The 15326-nt window shown below is 41.7% G+C and overlaps 64 pseudogenes; all 64 read right to left on the reverse strand.

Annotated features, from left to right (window-relative positions):
- Positions 1 to 2699: 2699 nt before the first annotated feature.
- Positions 2700 to 2818, reverse strand: LOC142668581 (5S ribosomal RNA; annotated as a pseudogene).
- A 67-nt stretch (positions 2819 to 2885) lies between these two features.
- On the reverse strand, positions 2886 to 3004 carry LOC142668221 (5S ribosomal RNA; annotated as a pseudogene).
- Positions 3005 to 3071: 67 nt separating this feature from the next.
- Positions 3072 to 3190, reverse strand: LOC142667806 (5S ribosomal RNA; annotated as a pseudogene).
- A 67-nt stretch (positions 3191 to 3257) lies between these two features.
- LOC142668276 (5S ribosomal RNA) lies at positions 3258 to 3376 on the reverse strand (annotated as a pseudogene).
- A 67-nt stretch (positions 3377 to 3443) lies between these two features.
- LOC142667884 (5S ribosomal RNA) lies at positions 3444 to 3562 on the reverse strand (annotated as a pseudogene).
- A 67-nt stretch (positions 3563 to 3629) lies between these two features.
- On the reverse strand, positions 3630 to 3748 carry LOC142668883 (5S ribosomal RNA; annotated as a pseudogene).
- Positions 3749 to 3815: 67 nt separating this feature from the next.
- LOC142668983 (5S ribosomal RNA) lies at positions 3816 to 3934 on the reverse strand (annotated as a pseudogene).
- A 253-nt stretch (positions 3935 to 4187) lies between these two features.
- Positions 4188 to 4306, reverse strand: LOC142667960 (5S ribosomal RNA; annotated as a pseudogene).
- Positions 4307 to 4373: 67 nt separating this feature from the next.
- On the reverse strand, positions 4374 to 4492 carry LOC142667888 (5S ribosomal RNA; annotated as a pseudogene).
- Positions 4493 to 4559: 67 nt separating this feature from the next.
- On the reverse strand, positions 4560 to 4678 carry LOC142668430 (5S ribosomal RNA; annotated as a pseudogene).
- A 67-nt stretch (positions 4679 to 4745) lies between these two features.
- Positions 4746 to 4864, reverse strand: LOC142668970 (5S ribosomal RNA; annotated as a pseudogene).
- A 67-nt stretch (positions 4865 to 4931) lies between these two features.
- Positions 4932 to 5050, reverse strand: LOC142668429 (5S ribosomal RNA; annotated as a pseudogene).
- A 67-nt stretch (positions 5051 to 5117) lies between these two features.
- On the reverse strand, positions 5118 to 5236 carry LOC142668903 (5S ribosomal RNA; annotated as a pseudogene).
- Positions 5237 to 5489: 253 nt separating this feature from the next.
- LOC142668064 (5S ribosomal RNA) lies at positions 5490 to 5608 on the reverse strand (annotated as a pseudogene).
- A 67-nt stretch (positions 5609 to 5675) lies between these two features.
- On the reverse strand, positions 5676 to 5794 carry LOC142668388 (5S ribosomal RNA; annotated as a pseudogene).
- A 67-nt stretch (positions 5795 to 5861) lies between these two features.
- On the reverse strand, positions 5862 to 5980 carry LOC142667846 (5S ribosomal RNA; annotated as a pseudogene).
- Positions 5981 to 6047: 67 nt separating this feature from the next.
- LOC142667723 (5S ribosomal RNA) lies at positions 6048 to 6166 on the reverse strand (annotated as a pseudogene).
- Positions 6167 to 6233: 67 nt separating this feature from the next.
- Positions 6234 to 6352, reverse strand: LOC142668948 (5S ribosomal RNA; annotated as a pseudogene).
- Positions 6353 to 6419: 67 nt separating this feature from the next.
- On the reverse strand, positions 6420 to 6538 carry LOC142668707 (5S ribosomal RNA; annotated as a pseudogene).
- A 67-nt stretch (positions 6539 to 6605) lies between these two features.
- LOC142668583 (5S ribosomal RNA) lies at positions 6606 to 6724 on the reverse strand (annotated as a pseudogene).
- A 67-nt stretch (positions 6725 to 6791) lies between these two features.
- LOC142668798 (5S ribosomal RNA) lies at positions 6792 to 6910 on the reverse strand (annotated as a pseudogene).
- A 67-nt stretch (positions 6911 to 6977) lies between these two features.
- LOC142668355 (5S ribosomal RNA) lies at positions 6978 to 7096 on the reverse strand (annotated as a pseudogene).
- Positions 7097 to 7163: 67 nt separating this feature from the next.
- LOC142668065 (5S ribosomal RNA) lies at positions 7164 to 7282 on the reverse strand (annotated as a pseudogene).
- A 67-nt stretch (positions 7283 to 7349) lies between these two features.
- LOC142668209 (5S ribosomal RNA) lies at positions 7350 to 7468 on the reverse strand (annotated as a pseudogene).
- A 67-nt stretch (positions 7469 to 7535) lies between these two features.
- LOC142667849 (5S ribosomal RNA) lies at positions 7536 to 7654 on the reverse strand (annotated as a pseudogene).
- A 67-nt stretch (positions 7655 to 7721) lies between these two features.
- On the reverse strand, positions 7722 to 7840 carry LOC142668949 (5S ribosomal RNA; annotated as a pseudogene).
- A 67-nt stretch (positions 7841 to 7907) lies between these two features.
- On the reverse strand, positions 7908 to 8026 carry LOC142668708 (5S ribosomal RNA; annotated as a pseudogene).
- Positions 8027 to 8093: 67 nt separating this feature from the next.
- On the reverse strand, positions 8094 to 8212 carry LOC142668931 (5S ribosomal RNA; annotated as a pseudogene).
- A 67-nt stretch (positions 8213 to 8279) lies between these two features.
- Positions 8280 to 8398, reverse strand: LOC142667998 (5S ribosomal RNA; annotated as a pseudogene).
- A 67-nt stretch (positions 8399 to 8465) lies between these two features.
- On the reverse strand, positions 8466 to 8584 carry LOC142668848 (5S ribosomal RNA; annotated as a pseudogene).
- Positions 8585 to 8651: 67 nt separating this feature from the next.
- On the reverse strand, positions 8652 to 8770 carry LOC142668371 (5S ribosomal RNA; annotated as a pseudogene).
- A 67-nt stretch (positions 8771 to 8837) lies between these two features.
- On the reverse strand, positions 8838 to 8956 carry LOC142668584 (5S ribosomal RNA; annotated as a pseudogene).
- A 67-nt stretch (positions 8957 to 9023) lies between these two features.
- LOC142668585 (5S ribosomal RNA) lies at positions 9024 to 9142 on the reverse strand (annotated as a pseudogene).
- Positions 9143 to 9209: 67 nt separating this feature from the next.
- LOC142667733 (5S ribosomal RNA) lies at positions 9210 to 9328 on the reverse strand (annotated as a pseudogene).
- Positions 9329 to 9395: 67 nt separating this feature from the next.
- On the reverse strand, positions 9396 to 9514 carry LOC142667956 (5S ribosomal RNA; annotated as a pseudogene).
- Positions 9515 to 9581: 67 nt separating this feature from the next.
- LOC142669001 (5S ribosomal RNA) lies at positions 9582 to 9700 on the reverse strand (annotated as a pseudogene).
- A 67-nt stretch (positions 9701 to 9767) lies between these two features.
- Positions 9768 to 9886, reverse strand: LOC142668015 (5S ribosomal RNA; annotated as a pseudogene).
- Positions 9887 to 9953: 67 nt separating this feature from the next.
- Positions 9954 to 10072, reverse strand: LOC142667871 (5S ribosomal RNA; annotated as a pseudogene).
- A 67-nt stretch (positions 10073 to 10139) lies between these two features.
- On the reverse strand, positions 10140 to 10258 carry LOC142668188 (5S ribosomal RNA; annotated as a pseudogene).
- A 67-nt stretch (positions 10259 to 10325) lies between these two features.
- LOC142667807 (5S ribosomal RNA) lies at positions 10326 to 10444 on the reverse strand (annotated as a pseudogene).
- Positions 10445 to 10511: 67 nt separating this feature from the next.
- On the reverse strand, positions 10512 to 10630 carry LOC142668586 (5S ribosomal RNA; annotated as a pseudogene).
- Positions 10631 to 10697: 67 nt separating this feature from the next.
- On the reverse strand, positions 10698 to 10816 carry LOC142668587 (5S ribosomal RNA; annotated as a pseudogene).
- A 67-nt stretch (positions 10817 to 10883) lies between these two features.
- LOC142668588 (5S ribosomal RNA) lies at positions 10884 to 11002 on the reverse strand (annotated as a pseudogene).
- A 67-nt stretch (positions 11003 to 11069) lies between these two features.
- On the reverse strand, positions 11070 to 11188 carry LOC142667873 (5S ribosomal RNA; annotated as a pseudogene).
- A 67-nt stretch (positions 11189 to 11255) lies between these two features.
- On the reverse strand, positions 11256 to 11374 carry LOC142668299 (5S ribosomal RNA; annotated as a pseudogene).
- A 67-nt stretch (positions 11375 to 11441) lies between these two features.
- On the reverse strand, positions 11442 to 11560 carry LOC142667808 (5S ribosomal RNA; annotated as a pseudogene).
- A 67-nt stretch (positions 11561 to 11627) lies between these two features.
- Positions 11628 to 11746, reverse strand: LOC142668049 (5S ribosomal RNA; annotated as a pseudogene).
- Positions 11747 to 11813: 67 nt separating this feature from the next.
- LOC142668594 (5S ribosomal RNA) lies at positions 11814 to 11932 on the reverse strand (annotated as a pseudogene).
- Positions 11933 to 11999: 67 nt separating this feature from the next.
- Positions 12000 to 12118, reverse strand: LOC142668222 (5S ribosomal RNA; annotated as a pseudogene).
- A 67-nt stretch (positions 12119 to 12185) lies between these two features.
- LOC142667809 (5S ribosomal RNA) lies at positions 12186 to 12304 on the reverse strand (annotated as a pseudogene).
- A 67-nt stretch (positions 12305 to 12371) lies between these two features.
- On the reverse strand, positions 12372 to 12490 carry LOC142668590 (5S ribosomal RNA; annotated as a pseudogene).
- Positions 12491 to 12557: 67 nt separating this feature from the next.
- LOC142668661 (5S ribosomal RNA) lies at positions 12558 to 12676 on the reverse strand (annotated as a pseudogene).
- Positions 12677 to 12743: 67 nt separating this feature from the next.
- LOC142668884 (5S ribosomal RNA) lies at positions 12744 to 12862 on the reverse strand (annotated as a pseudogene).
- A 67-nt stretch (positions 12863 to 12929) lies between these two features.
- Positions 12930 to 13048, reverse strand: LOC142668269 (5S ribosomal RNA; annotated as a pseudogene).
- Positions 13049 to 13115: 67 nt separating this feature from the next.
- LOC142668438 (5S ribosomal RNA) lies at positions 13116 to 13234 on the reverse strand (annotated as a pseudogene).
- Positions 13235 to 13301: 67 nt separating this feature from the next.
- Positions 13302 to 13420, reverse strand: LOC142667789 (5S ribosomal RNA; annotated as a pseudogene).
- Positions 13421 to 13487: 67 nt separating this feature from the next.
- On the reverse strand, positions 13488 to 13606 carry LOC142667850 (5S ribosomal RNA; annotated as a pseudogene).
- A 253-nt stretch (positions 13607 to 13859) lies between these two features.
- Positions 13860 to 13978, reverse strand: LOC142668684 (5S ribosomal RNA; annotated as a pseudogene).
- A 67-nt stretch (positions 13979 to 14045) lies between these two features.
- LOC142668395 (5S ribosomal RNA) lies at positions 14046 to 14164 on the reverse strand (annotated as a pseudogene).
- Positions 14165 to 14417: 253 nt separating this feature from the next.
- LOC142668849 (5S ribosomal RNA) lies at positions 14418 to 14536 on the reverse strand (annotated as a pseudogene).
- A 67-nt stretch (positions 14537 to 14603) lies between these two features.
- LOC142669006 (5S ribosomal RNA) lies at positions 14604 to 14722 on the reverse strand (annotated as a pseudogene).
- A 67-nt stretch (positions 14723 to 14789) lies between these two features.
- On the reverse strand, positions 14790 to 14908 carry LOC142668776 (5S ribosomal RNA; annotated as a pseudogene).
- Positions 14909 to 14975: 67 nt separating this feature from the next.
- On the reverse strand, positions 14976 to 15094 carry LOC142668056 (5S ribosomal RNA; annotated as a pseudogene).
- Positions 15095 to 15161: 67 nt separating this feature from the next.
- On the reverse strand, positions 15162 to 15280 carry LOC142668420 (5S ribosomal RNA; annotated as a pseudogene).
- Positions 15281 to 15326: the final 46 nt, after the last annotated feature.

Here is a 15326-nt window from a genome sequence, read left to right on the forward strand (position 1 = left end):
TACAATGCGTATGTGCTACGTCGATGTGCAGGCCAGAGGGGAACTTTCCTGGAATTTCAAGATCTAATCTTTAGGGACCAGGAAGGGGGGGCGCATCGTACCAGGGCAACACTTTCCAGGAGAAGGTCCCCAAACCGGTGGAAAGGGAAAGAGTCAAAAGAGGTGCAGAGTCTGCTATAAGAGGGGGATAAGGAAGAACACAATATACCAATGTGACACGTGTCCCGAAAAACCAGGGCTCTGTATAAAAGATTGTTTTAAAATGTATCATACATCCCTTGATTTTCAATTTACCCTGATGCACTCCGCACAGCTTACCCCCCTCATCTTTCCCTTCTGAGCCCTGCCGTATGCCCAGGCAGCTGATAACAGCCACATGTAGGGTATTGTCGTACCCAGGAGAACCCACATTACAATTTAAGGGGTGTATATCTCCGGTGGCGCATGCTGGGCACACTATATTGGACACTGAAATGGCATATACATATATAAAATTGCAAATCTCACACTGCACCATCTGCTGCGCATTATCTTTTACACAGTACCTGTGGGGTCAAAATGCTCACTACACCTCTAGATGAATGTCTTAAGGGGTGTAGTTTTTAAAATGGGGTCACTTCTCGGGGGTTTCAACTGTACTGGTACCTCAGGGGCTTCTGCACACATGACTTAGCACCAGAAAAGCTCCAGTAGGCCAAATGGTGGTCCTTTCCTTCTGAGCCCTCCCATGGGCCCAAAGGGCAGTTTATCACCACAAATGGGGTATTGCCGCACTAAGGACAAATTGGGCAACAAAATGGGGTATGTTGTTCCTTGTGAAAATAAGAAATTTTGATCAAAAATGACATCTTATTGGAAAAAATATCATTTTTTTCATTTCACAGCCCAATTCAAATAGGTGCTGTGAAAAAACTGTGCGGTCAAAATGATAACAAAAACCATAAATGAATTCCTTGAGGGGTGTAGTTTCCAAAATGGGGTCACTTCTGGTGGGTTTCCATTGCTTTGATACCTCTGGGGCTCTGCAAATGCAACATGGCACCCGAAAACCAATCCAGCAAAATCTGGACTCCAACAAACACATAGCGCTCCTTTCCGTCTGAGCCCTCCCATGGGCCCAAACGGCAGTTTATCACCACAAATGGGGTATTGCCGCACTAAGGACAAATTGGGCAACAAAATGGGGTATGTTGTTCCCTGTGAAAATAAGAAATTTTGATCAAAAATGACATCTTATTGGAAAAAATATAATTTTTTTCATTTCACAGCCCAATTCAAATAGGTGCTGTGAAAAACCTGTGCGGTCAAAATGATAACAAAAACCATAAATGAATTCCTTGAGGGGTGTAGTTTCCAAAATGGGGTCACTTCTGGTGGGTTTCCATTGCTTTGATACCTCTGGGGCTCTGCAAATGCGACATGGCACCCGAAAACCAATCCAGCAAAATCTGGACTCCAACAAACACATAGCGCTCCTTTCCTTCTGAGCCCTCCCATGGGCCCAAACGGCAGTTTATCACCACAAATGGGGTATTGCCGCACTAAGGACAAATTGGGCAACAAAATGGGGTATGTTGTTCCCTGTGAAAATAAGAAAATTTGATCAAAAATGACATTTTATTGGAAAAAATATCATTTTTTTCATTTCACAGCCCAATTCAAATAGGTGCTGTGAAAAAACTGTGCGGTCAAAATGATAACAAAAACCATAAATGAATTCCTTGAGGGGTGTAATTTCCAAAATGGGGTCACTTCTGGTGGGTTTCCATTGTTTTGATACCTCAACGCCTCTTCAAACCTGGCATGCTGCCTAAAATATATTCTAATAAAAAAGAGGCCTCAAAATGCACTAGGTGCTTCTTTGCTTCTAGGGCTTGTGTTTTAGTCCACGAGCGCAGTAGGGCCACATGTGGGACATTTCTAAAAACTGCAGAATCTGGACAATACATATTTAGTAGTGTTTCTCTGGTAAAACCTTCTCTGTTACTAAAAAAAAATGGAATAAAATTGAAATTCAGCAGAAAAAATGAAATTTGCAAATTTAATTTCCACTTTGCTTTAATTCCTGTGAAATGCCTGAAGGGTTAAAAAACTTTCTATATGCTGTTTTGAATACTTTGAGGGGTCTAGTTTTTAAAATGGGTGTTTTATGGGGGTTTCTAATACATAGGCCCCTCAAATCCACTTCAGAACTGAACTGGCACCTTCAAAAAAAGGCTTTTGAAATTTTCTTAAGAATATGAGAAATTGCTGTTTATGTTCTAAGCCTTGTAACGTCCAAGAAAAATAAAAGAATGTTCAAAAAACGATGCCAATCAAAAGTAGACATATGGGAAATGTGAACTAGTAACTATTTTGGGTGGTATAACCGTCTGTTTTTCAAGCAGATGCATTTAAATTCTGAAAAATGCTATTTTTTGTAAATTTTCTCTAAATTTTGCAATTTTTCACAAATAAAGACTGAATATATCGACCAAATTTTACCACGAACATGAAGCCCAAAGTGTCACGAGAAAACAATCTCAGAATCGCTTGGATAGGTTTAAGCATTCCGACGTTATTACCACATAAAGTGAAATATGTCAGATTTGAAAAATGGGCTCTGAGCCTTAAGGCCCAAACTAGGCTGCGTCCTTAAGGGGTTAATCCATAGTCCTTTTTAATCGATTGTGAAACAAAATCTAAACGACATAATAAAAAGTCAACCGCACCACGGATTCCCAGACAGTCTCCCACACTGGTACTAGCGAGGCCTTAAGCTGTGTAACTTCTGCGATCTGACGAGAGCAGGCACATTCAGCTTAGAATGGCCATTGACGTTAAATGCTTTAATCCATAGTCCTATTTAATCTAATGTGAAACAAAATCTAAACGACATAATAAAAAGTCAACCGCACCACGGTTTCCCAGACAGTCTCCCACACTGGTACTAGCGAGGCGTTAAGCTGTGTAACTTCTGCGATCTAACGAGAGCAGGCACATCCAGCTTAGAATGGCCATTGACATTAAATGCTTTAATCCATAGTCCTTTTTAATCGATTGTGAAACAAAATCTAAACGACATAATAAAAAGTCAACCGCACCACGGATTCCCAGACAGTCTCCCACACTGGTACTAGCGAGGCCTTAGGCTGTGTAACTTCTGCGATCTAACGAGAGCAGGCACATTCAGCTTAGAATGGCCATTGACATTAAAAGCCTTAATCCATAGTCCTATTTAATCTATTGTGAAACAAAATCTAAACAACATAATAAAAAGTCAACCGCACCACGGATTCCCAGACAGTCTCCCACACTGGTACTAGCGAGGCCTTAAGCTGTGTAACTTCTGCGATGTGACGAGAGCAGGCACATTCAGCTTAGAATGGCCATTGACATTAAATGCTTTAATCCATAGTCCTTTTTAATCGATTGTGAAACAAAATCTAAACGACATAATAAAAAGTCAACCGCACCACGAATTCCCAGACAGTCTCCCACACTGGTACTAGCGAGGCCTTAAGCTGTGTAACTTCTGCGATCTGACGAGAGCAGGGACATTCAGCTTAGAATGGCAATTGACATTAAATGCTTTAATCCATAGTCCTTTTTAATCGATTGTGAAACAAAATCGAAACAACATAATAAAAAGTCAACCGCACCACGGATTCCCAGACAGTCTCCCACACTGGTACTAGCGAGGCCTTAGGCTGTGTAACTTCTGCGATCTGACGAGAGCAGGGGCATTCAGCTTAGAATGGCCATTGACATTAAATGCTTTAATCCATAGTCCTTTTTAATCGATTGTGAAACAAAATCTAAACGACATAATAAAAATTCAACCGCACCACGGATTCCCAGACAGTCTCCCACACTGGTACTAGCGAGGCCTTAAGCTGTGTAACTTCTGCGATCTGACGAGAGCAGGCACATTCAGCTTAGAATGGCCATTGACGGTAAATGCTTTAATCCATAGTCCTATTTAATCTATTGTGAAACAAAATCTAAACGACATAATAAAAAGTCAACCGCACCACGGATTCCCAGACAGTCTCCCACACTGGTACTAGCGAGGCGTTAAGCTATGTAATTTCTGCGATCTAACGAGAGCAGGCACATTCAGCTTAGAATGGCCTTTGACATTAAATGCTTTAATCCATAGTCCTTTTTAATCTATTGTGAAACAAAATCTAAACGACATAATAAGAAGTCAACCGCACCACGGATTCACAGACAGTCTCCCACACTGGTACTAGCGAGGCCTTAAGCTGTGTAACTTCTGCGATCTGACGAGAGCAGGCACACTCAGCTTAGAATGGCCATTGACATTAAAAGCCTTAATCCATAGTCCTATTTAATCTATTGTGAAACAAAATCTAAACAACATAATAAAAAGTCAACCGCACCACAGATTCCCAGACAGTCTCCCACACTGGTACTAGCGAGGCCTTAAGCTGTGTAACTTCTGCAATCTGACGAGAGCAGGCACATTCAGCTTAGAATGGCCATTGACGTTAAATGCTTTAATTCATAGTCCTATTTAATCTATTGTGAAACAAAATCTAAACGACATAATAAAAAGGCAACCGCACCACGGATTCCCAGACAGTCTCCCACACTGGTACTAGCGAGGCGTTAAGCTGTGTAACTTCTGCGATCTAACGAGAGCAGGCACATTCAGCTTAGAATGGCCATTGACGTTAAATGCTTTAATCCATAGTCCTATTTAATCTATTGTGAAACAAAATCTAAACGACATAATAAGAAGTCAACCGCACCACGGATTCCCAGACAGTCTCCCACACTGGTACTAGCGAGGCCTTAAGCTGTGTAACTTCTGCAATCTGACGAGAGCAGGCACATTCAGCTTAGAATGGCCATTGACGTTAAATGCTTTAATCCATAGTCCTTTTTAATCGATTGTGAAACAAAATCTAAACGACATAATAAAAAGTCAACCGCACCACGGATTCCCAGACAGTCTCCCACAATGGTACTAGCGAGGCCTTAAGCTGTATAACATCTGCTATCTGACGAGAGCAGGGACATTCAGCTTAGAATGGCCATTGACATTAAATGCTTTAATCCATAGTCCTTTTTAATCGATTGTGAAACAAAATCTAAACGACATAATAAAAAGTCAACCGCACCCCGGATTCCCAGACAGTCTCCCACACTGGTACTAGCGAGGCCTTAAACTGTGTAACTTCTGCGATCTGACGAGAGCAGGCACATTCAGCTTAGAATGGCCATTGACATTAACTGCTTTAATCCATAGTCCTTTTTAATCGATTGTGAAACAAAATCTAAACGACATAATAAAAAGTCAACCGCACCACGGATTCCCAGACAGTCTCCCACACTGGTACTAGCGAGGCCTTAAGCTGTATAACATCTGCTACCTGACGAGAGCAGGGACATTCAGCTTAGAATGGCCATTGACATTAAATGCTTTAATCCATAGTCCTTTTTAATCGATTGTGAAACAAAATCTAAACGACATAATAAAAATTCAACCGCACAACGGATTCCCAGACAGTCTCCCACACTGGTACTAGCGAGGCCTTAAGCTGTGTAACTTCTGCGATCTGACGAGAGCAGGTACATTCAGCTTAGAATGGCCATTGACGTTAAATGCTTTAATCCATAGTCCTATTTAATCTATTGTGAAACAAAATCTAAACGACATAATAAAAAGTCAACCGCACCACGGATTCCCAGACAGTCTCCCACACTTGTACTAGCGAGGCGTTAAGCTGTGTAACTTCTGCGATCTAATGAGAGCAGGCACATTCAGCTTAGAATGGCCATTGACATTAAATGCTTTAATCCATAGTCCTTTTTAATCGATTGTGAAACAAAATCTAAACGACATAATAAAAAGTCAACCGCACCACGGATTCCCAGACAGTCTCCCACACTGGTACTAGCGAGGCTTTAAGCTGTGTAACTTCTGCGATCTGACGAGAGCAGGCACATTCAGCTTAGAATGGCCATTGACATTAAAAGCTTTAATCCATAGTCCTTTTTAATCGATTGTGAAACAAAATCTAAACGACATAATAAAAATTCAACCGCACCACGGATTCCCAGACAGTCTCCCACACTGGTACTAGCGAGGCCTTTAGCTGTGTAACTTCTGCGTTCTGACGAGAGCAGGCACATTCAGCTTAGAATGGCCATTGACGGTAAATGCTTTAATCCATAGTCCTATTTAATCTATTGTGAAACAAAATCTAAACGACATAATAAAAAGTCAACCGCACCACGGATTCCGAGACAGTCTCCCACACTGGTACTAGCGAGGCCTTAAGCTGTGTAACTTCTGCGATCTGACGAGAGCAGGCACATTCAGCTTAGAATGGCCATTGACATTAAATGCTTTAATCCATAGTCCTTTTTAATCGATTGTGAAACAAAATCTAAACGACATAATAAAAAGTCAACCGCACCACGGATTCCCAGACAGTCTCCCACACTGGTACTAGCGAGGCCTTAAGCTGTGTAACTTCTGCGATCTAACGAGAGCAGGCACATCCAGCTTAGAATGGCCATTGACATCAAATGTTTTAATCCATAGTCCTTTTTAATCGATTGTGAAACAAAATCTAAACGACATAATAAAAAGTCAACCGCACCACGGATTCCCAGACAGTCTCCCACACTGGTACTAGCGAGGCCTTAAGCTGTGTAACTTCTGCGATCTGACGAGAGCAGGCACATTCAGCTTAGAATGGCCATTGACGTTAAATGCTTTAATCCATAGTCCTTTTTAATCGATTGTGAAACAAAATCTAAACGACATAATAAAAAGTCAACCGCACCACGGATTCCCAGACAGTCTCCCACACTGGTACTAGCGAGGCCTTAAACTGTGTAACTTCTGCGATCTGACGAGAGCAGGCACATTCAGCTTAGAATGGCCATTGACATTAAATGCTTTAATCCATAGTCCTTTTTAATCGATTGTGAAACAAAATCTAAACGACATAATAAAAAGTCAACCGCACCACGGATTCCCAGACAGTCTCCCACACTGGTACTAGCGAGGCCTTAAGCTGTATAACATCTGCTATCTGACGAGAGCAGGGACATTCAGCTTAGAATGGCCATTGACATTAAATGCTTTAATCCATAGTCCTTTTTAATCGATTGTGAAACAAAATCTAAACGACATAATAAAAATTCAACCGCACAACGGATTCCCAGACAGTCTCCCACACTGGTACTAGCGAGGCCTTAAGCTGTGTAACTTCTGCGATCTGACGAGAGCAGGTACATTCAGCTTAGAATGGCCATTGACGTTAAATGCTTTAATCCATAGTCCTATTTAATCTATTGTGAAACAAAATCTAAACGTCATAATAAAAAGTCAACCGCACCACGGATTCCCAGACAGTCTCCCACACTTGTACTAGCGAGGCGTTAAGCTGTGTAACTTCTGCGATCTAATGAGAGCAGGTACATTCAGCTTAGAATGGCCATTGACATTAAATGCTTTAATCCATAGTCCTTTTTAATCGATTGTGAAACAAAATCTAAACGACATAATAAAAAGTCAACCGCACCACGGATTCCCAGACAGTCTCCCACACTGGTACTAGCGAGGCTTTAAGCTGTGTAACTTCTGCGATCTGACGAGAGCAGGCACATTCAGCTTAGAATGGCCATTGACGTTAAATGCTTTAATCCATAGTCCTATTTAATCTATTGTGAAACAAAATCTAAACGACATAATAGAAAGTCAACCGCACCACGGATTCCGAGACAGTCTCCCACACTGGTACTAGCGAGGCCTTAAGCTGTGTAACTTCTGCGATCTGACGAGAGCAGGCACATTCAGCTTAGAATGGCCATTGACATTAAATGCTTTAATCCATAGTCCTTTTTAATCAATTGTGAAACAAAATCTAAACGACATAATAAAAAGTCAACCGCACCACGGATTCCCAGACAGTCTCCCACACTGGTACTAGCGAGGCCTTAAGCTGTGTAACTTCTGCGATCTAACGAGAGCAGGCACATCCAGCTTAGAATGGCCATTGACATCAAATGTTTTAATCCATAGTCCTTTTTAATCGATTGTGAAACAAAATCTAAACGACATAATAAAAAGTCAACCGCACCACGGATTCCCAGACAGTCTCCCACACTGGTACTAGCGAGGCCTTAAGCTGTGTAACTTCTGCGATCTGACGAGAGCAGGCACATTCAGCTTAGAATGGCCAATGACATTAAAAGCCTTAATCCATAGTCCTATTTAATCTATTGTTAAACAAAATCTAAACAACATAATAAAAAGTCAACCGCACCACGGATTCCCAGACAGTCTCCCACACTGGTACTAGCGATGCCTTAAGCTGTGTAACTTCTGCGATCTGACGAGAGCAGGGACATTCAGCTTAGAATGGCCATTGACATTAAATGCTTTAATCCATAGTCCTTTTTAATCGATTGTGAAACAAAATCTAAACGACATAATAAAAATTCAACCGCACCACGGATTCCCAGACAGTCTCCCACACTGGTACTAGCGAGGCCTTAAGCTGTGTAACTTCTGCGTTCTGACGAGAGCAGGCACATTCAGCTTAGAATGGCCATTGACGTTAAATGCTTTAATCCATAGTCCTATTTAATCTATTGTGAAACAAAATCTAAACGACATAATAAAAAGTCAACCTCACCACGGATTCCCAGACAGTCTCCCACACTGGTACTAGCGAGGGCTTAAGCTGTGTAACTTCTGCGATCTGACGAGAGCAGGCACATTCAGCTTAGAATGGCCATTGACATTAAATGCTTTAATCCATAGTCCTTTTTAATCGATTGTGAAACAAAATCTAAACGACATAATAAAAAGTCAACCGCACCACGGATTCCCAGACAGTCTCCCACACTGGTACTAGCGAGGCCTTAAGCTGTGTAACTTCTGCGATCTGACGAGAGCAGGCACATTCAGCTTAGAATGGCCATTGACATTAAAAGCCTTAATCCATAGTCCTATTTAATCTATTGTGAAACAAAATCTAAACAACATAATAAAAAGTCAACCGCACCACGGATTCCCAGACAGTCTCCCACACTGGTACTAGCGAGGCCTTAAGCTGTGTAACTTCTGCGATCTGACGAGAGCAGGCACATTCAGCTTAGAATGGCCATTGACATTAAATGCTTTAATCCATAGTCCTTTTTAATCGATTGTGAAACAAAATCTAAACGACATAATAAAAAGTCAACCGCACCACGGATTCCCAGACAGTCTCCCACACTGGTACTAGCGAGGCCTTAAGCTGTGTAACTCCTGCGATCTGACGAGAGCAGGGACATTCAGCTTAGAATGGCCATTGACATTAAATGCTTTAATCCATAGTCCTTTTTAATCGATTGTGAAACAAAATCTAAACGACATAATAAAAAGTCAACCGCACCACGGATTCCCAGACAGTCTCCCACACTAGTACTAGCGAGGCGTTAAGCTGTGTAACTTCTGCGATCTGACGAGAGCAGGCACATCCAGCTTAGAATGGCCATTGACATTAAAGGATTTAATCCATAGTCCTTTTTAATCGATTGTGAAACAAAATCTAAACGACATAATAAAAATTCAACCGCACCACGGATTCCCAGACAGTCTACCACACTGGTACTAGCGAGGCCTTAAGCTGCGTAACTTCTGCGTTCTGACGAGAGCAGGCACATTCAGCTTAGAATGGCCATTGACGTTAAATGCTTTAATCCATAGTCCTATTTAATCTATTGTGAAACAAAATCTAAACGACATAATAAAAAGTCAACCGCACCACGGATTCCCAGACAGTCTCCCACACTGGTACTAGCGAGACCTTAAGCTGTGTAACTGCTGCGATCTGACGAGAGCAGGGACATTCAGCTTAGAATGGCCATTGACATTAAATTCTTTAATCCATAGTCCTATTTAATCTATTGTGAAACAAAATCTAAACGACATAATAAAAAGTCAACCGCACCACGGATTCCCAGACAGTCTCCCACACTGGTACTAGCGAGGCCTTAAGCTGTGTAACTTCTGCGATCTGACGAAAGCAGGCACATTCAGCTTAGAATGGCCATAGACATTAGATGCTTTAATCCATAGTCCTTTTTAATCGATTGTGAAACAAAATCTAAACGACATAATAAAAAGTCAACCGCACCACGGATTCCCAGACAGTCTCCCACACTGGTACTAGCGAGGCGTTAAGCTGTGTAACTTCTGCGATCTAACGAGAGCAGGCACATCCAGCTTAGAATGGCCATTGACATTAAATGCTTTAATCCATAGTCCTTTTTAATCGATTGTGAAACAAAATCTAAACGACATAATAAAAAGTCAACCGCACCACGGATTCCCAGACAGTCTCCCACACTGGTACTAGCGAGGCCTTAGGCTGTGTAACTTCTGCGATCTAACGAGAGCAGGCACATTCAGCTTAGAATGGCCATTGACATTAAAAGCCTTAATCCATAGTCCTATTTAATCTATTGTGAAACAAAATCTAAACAACATAATAAAAAGTCAACCGCACCACGGATTCCCAGACAGTCTCCCACACTGGTACTAGCGAGGCCTTAAGCTGTGTAACTTCTGCGATCTGACGAGAGCAGGCACATTCAGCTTAGAATGGCCATTGACATTAAATGCTTTAATCCATAGTCCTTTTTAATCGATTGTGAAACAAAATCTAAACGACATAATAAAAAGTCAACCGCACCACGGATTCCCAGACAGTCTCCCACACTGGTACTAGCGAGGCCTTAAGCTGTGTAACTTCTGCGATCTGACGAGAGCAGGCACATTCAGCTTAGAATGGCCATTGACATTAAAAGCCTTAATCCATAGTCCTATTTAATCTATTGTGAAACAAAATCTAAACAACATAATAAAAAGTCAACCGCACCACGGATTCCCAGACAGTCTCCCACACTGGTACTAGCGAGGCCTTAAGCTGTGTAACTTCTGCGATCTGACGAGAGCAGGCACATTCAGCTTAGAATGGCCATTGACATTAAATGCTTTAATCCATAGTCCTTTTTAATCGATTGTGAAACAAAATCTAAACGACATAATAAAAAGTCAACCGCACCACGGATTCCCAGACAGTCTCCCACACTGGTACTAGCGAGGCCTTAAGCTGTGTAACTTCTGCGATCTGACGAAAGCAGGCACATTCAGCTTAGAATGGCCATAGACATTAGATGCTTTAATCCATAGTCCTTTTTAATCGATTGTGAAACAAAATCTAAACGACATAATAAAAAGTCAACCGCACCACGGATTCCCAGACAGTCTCCCACATTGGTACTAGCGAGGCGTTAAGCTGTGTAACTTCTGCGATCTAACGAGAGCAGGCACATCCAGCTTAGAATGGCCATTGACATTAAATGCTTTAATCCATAGTCCTTTTTAATCGATTGTGAAACAAAATCTAAACGACATAATAAAAAGTCAACCGCACCACGGATTCCCAGACAGTCTCCCACACTGGTACTAGCGAGGCCTTAGGCTGTGTAACTTCTGCGATCTAACGAGAGCAGGCACATTCAGCTTAGAATGGCCATTGACATTAAAAGCCTTAATCCATAGTCCTATTTAATCTATTGTGAAACAAAATCTAAACAACATAATAAAAAGTCAACCGCACCACGGATTCCCAGACAGTCTCCCACACTGGTACTAGCGAGGCCTTAAGCTGTGTAACTTCTGCGATCTGACGAGAGAAGGCACATTCAGCTTAGAATGGCCATTGACATTAAATGCTTTAATCCATAGTCCTTTTTAATCGATTGTGAAACAAAATCTAAACGACATAATAAAAAGTCAACCGCACCACGGATTCCCAGACAGTCTCCCACACTAGTACTAGCGAGGCCTTAAGCTGTGTAACTTCTGCGATCTGACGAGAGCAGGTACATTCAGCTTAGAATGGCCATTGACGTTAAATGCTTTAATCCATAGTCCTATTTAATCTAATGTGAAACAAAATCTAAACGACATAATAAAAAGTCAACCGCACCACGGTTTCCCAGACAGTCTCCCACACTGGTACTAGCGAGGCGTTAAGCTGTGTAACTTCTGCGATCTAACGAGAGCAGGCACATCCAGCTTAGAATGGCCATTGACATTAAATGCTTTAATCCATAGTCCTTTTTAATCGATTGTGAAACAAAATCTAAACGACATAATAAAAAGTCAACCGCACCACGGATTCCCAGACAGTCTCCCACACTGGTACTAGCGAGGCCTTAGGCTGTGTAACTTCTGCGATCTAACGAGAGCAGGCACATTCAGCTTAGAATGGCCATTGACATTAAAAGCCTTAATCCATAGTCCTATTTAATCTATTGTGAAACAAAATCTAAACAACATAATAAAAAGTCAACCGCACCACGGATTCCCAGACAGTCTCCCACACTGGTACTAGCGAGGCCTTAAGCTGTGTAACTTCTGCGATCTGACGAGAGCAGGCACATTCAGCTTAGAATGGCCATTGACATTAAATGCTTTAATCCATAGTCCTTTTTAATCGATTGTGAAACAAAATCTAAACGACATAATAAAAAGTCAACCGCACCACGGATTCCCAGACAGTCTCCCACACTGGTACTAGCGAGGCCTTAAGCTGTGTAACTTCTGCGATCTGACGAGAGCAGGGACATTCAGCTTAGAATGGCAATTGACATTGAATGCTTTAATCCATAGTCCTTTTTAATCGATTGTGAAACAAAATCGAAACAACATAATAAAAAGTCAACCGCACCACGGATTCCCAGACAGTCTCCCACACTGGTACTAGCGAGGCCTTAGGCTGTGTAACTTCTGCGATCTGACGAGAGCAGGGGCATTCAGCTTAGAATGGCCATTGACATTAAATGCTTTAATCCATAGTCCTTTTTAATCGATTGTGAAACAAAATCTAAACGACATAATAAAAATTCAACTGCACCACGGATTCCCAGACAGTCTCCCACACTGGTACTAGCGAGGCATTAAGCTGTGTAACTTCTGCGTTCTGACGAGAGCAGGCACATTCAGCTTAGAATGGCCATTGACGTTAAATGCTTTAATCCATAGTCCTATTTAATCTATTGTGAAACAAAATCTAAACGACATAATAAGAAGTCAACCGCACCACGGATTCCCAGACAGTCTCCCACACTGGTACTAGCGAGGCCTTAAGCTGTGTAACTTCTGCGATCTGACGAAAACAGTCACATACAGCTTAGAATGGCCATTGACATTAAACGCTTTAATCCATAGTCCTTTTTAATCGATTGTGAAACAAAATCTAAACGACATAATAAAAAGTCAACCGCACCCCGGATTCCCAGACAGTCTCCCACACTGGTACTAGCGAGGCCTTAAGCTGTGTAATTTCTGTGATCTGACGAGAGCAGGCACATTCAGCTTAGAATGGCCATTGACATTAAATGCTTTAATCCATAGTCCTTTTTAATCGATTGTGAAACAAAATCTAAACGACATAATAAAAAGTCAACTGCACCACGGATTCCCAGACAGTCTCCCACACTGGTACTAGCGAGGCATTAAGCTGTGTAACTTCTGCGTTCTGACGAGAGCAGGCACGTTCAGCTTAGAATGGCCATTGACGTTAAATGCTTTAATCCATAGTCCTATTTAATCTATTGTGAAACAAAATCTAAACGACATAATAAGAAGTCAACCGCACCACGGATTCCCAGACAGTCTCCCACACTGGTACTAGCGAGGCCTTAAGCTGTGTAACTTATGCGATCTGACGAAAACAGTCACATTCAGCTTAGAATGGCCATTGACATTAAACACTTTAATCCATAGTCCTTTTTAATCGATTGTGAAACAAAATCTAAACGACATAATAAAAAGTCAACCGCACCCCGGATTCCCAGACAGTCTCCCACACTGGTACTAGCGAGGCCTTAAGCTGTGTAATTTCTGCGATCTGACGAGAGCAGGCACATTCAGCTTAGAATGGCCATTGACATTAAATGCTTTAATCCATAGTCCTTTTTAATCGATTGTGAAACAAAATCTAAACGACATAATAAAAAGTCAACCGCACCACGGATTCCCAGACAGTCTCCCACACTGGTACTAGCGAGGCCTTAAGCTGTATAACATCTGCTATCCGACGAGAGCAGGGACATTCAGCTTAGAATGGCCGTTGACATTAAATGCTTTAATCCATAGTCCTTTTTAATCGATTGTGAAACAAAATCTAAACGACATAATAAAAAGTCAACCGCACCACGGATTCCCAGACAGTCTCCCACACTGGTATTAGCGAGGCTTTAAGCTGTGTAAGTTCTGCGATCTGACGAGAGCAGGCACATTCAGCTTAGAATGGCCATTGACATTAAAAGCTTTAATCCATAGTCCTTTTTAATCGATTGTGAAACAAAATCTAAACGACATAATAAAAATTCAACCGCACCACGGATTCCCAGACAGTCTCCCACACTGGTACTAGCGAGGCCTTAAGCTGTGTAACTTCTGCGTTCTGACGAGAGCAGGCACATTCAGCTTAGAATGGCCATTGACGTTAAATGCTTTAATCCATAGTCCTATTTAATCTATTGTGAAACAAAATCTAAACGACATAATAAAAAGTCAACCGCACCACGGATTCCGAGACAGTCTCCCACACTGGTACTAGTGAGGCCTTAAGCTGTGTAATTTCTGCGATCTGACGAGAGCAGGCACATTCAGCTTAGAATGGCCATTGACATTAAATGCTTTAATCCATAGTCCTTTTTAATCGATTGTGAAACAAAATCTAAACGACATAATAAAAAGTCAACCGCACCACTGATTCCCAGACAGTCTCCCACACTGGTACTAGCGAGGCCTTAAGCTGTGTAACTTCTGCGATCTGATGAGAGCAGGCACATTCAGCTTAGAATGGCCATTGACATTAAATGCTTTAATCCATAGTCCTTTTTAATCGATTGTGAAATAAAATCTAAACTACATAATAAAAAGTCAACCGCACCACGGATTCCCAGACAGTCTCCCACACTGGTACTAGCGAGGCCTTAAGCTGTGTAACTTCTGCGATCTGATGAGAGCAGGGACATTCAGCTTAGAATGGCCATTGACATTAAATGCTTTAATCCATAGTCCTTTTTAATCGATTGTGAAACAAAATCTAAACGACATAATAAAAATTCAACCGCACCACGGATTCCCAGACAGTCTCCCACAATGGTACTAGCGAGGCCTTAAGCTGTGTAACTTCTGCACTCTGACGAGAGCAGGCACATTCAGCTTAGAATGGCCATTGACGTTAAATGCTTTAATCCATAGTCCTATTTAATCTATTGTGAAACAA

Source organism: Rhinoderma darwinii (assembly GCF_050947455.1).
Source record: "Rhinoderma darwinii isolate aRhiDar2 chromosome 1 unlocalized genomic scaffold, aRhiDar2.hap1 SUPER_1_unloc_11, whole genome shotgun sequence".
In the NCBI taxonomy this organism is placed as follows: domain Eukaryota; kingdom Metazoa; phylum Chordata; class Amphibia; order Anura; family Rhinodermatidae; genus Rhinoderma; species Rhinoderma darwinii.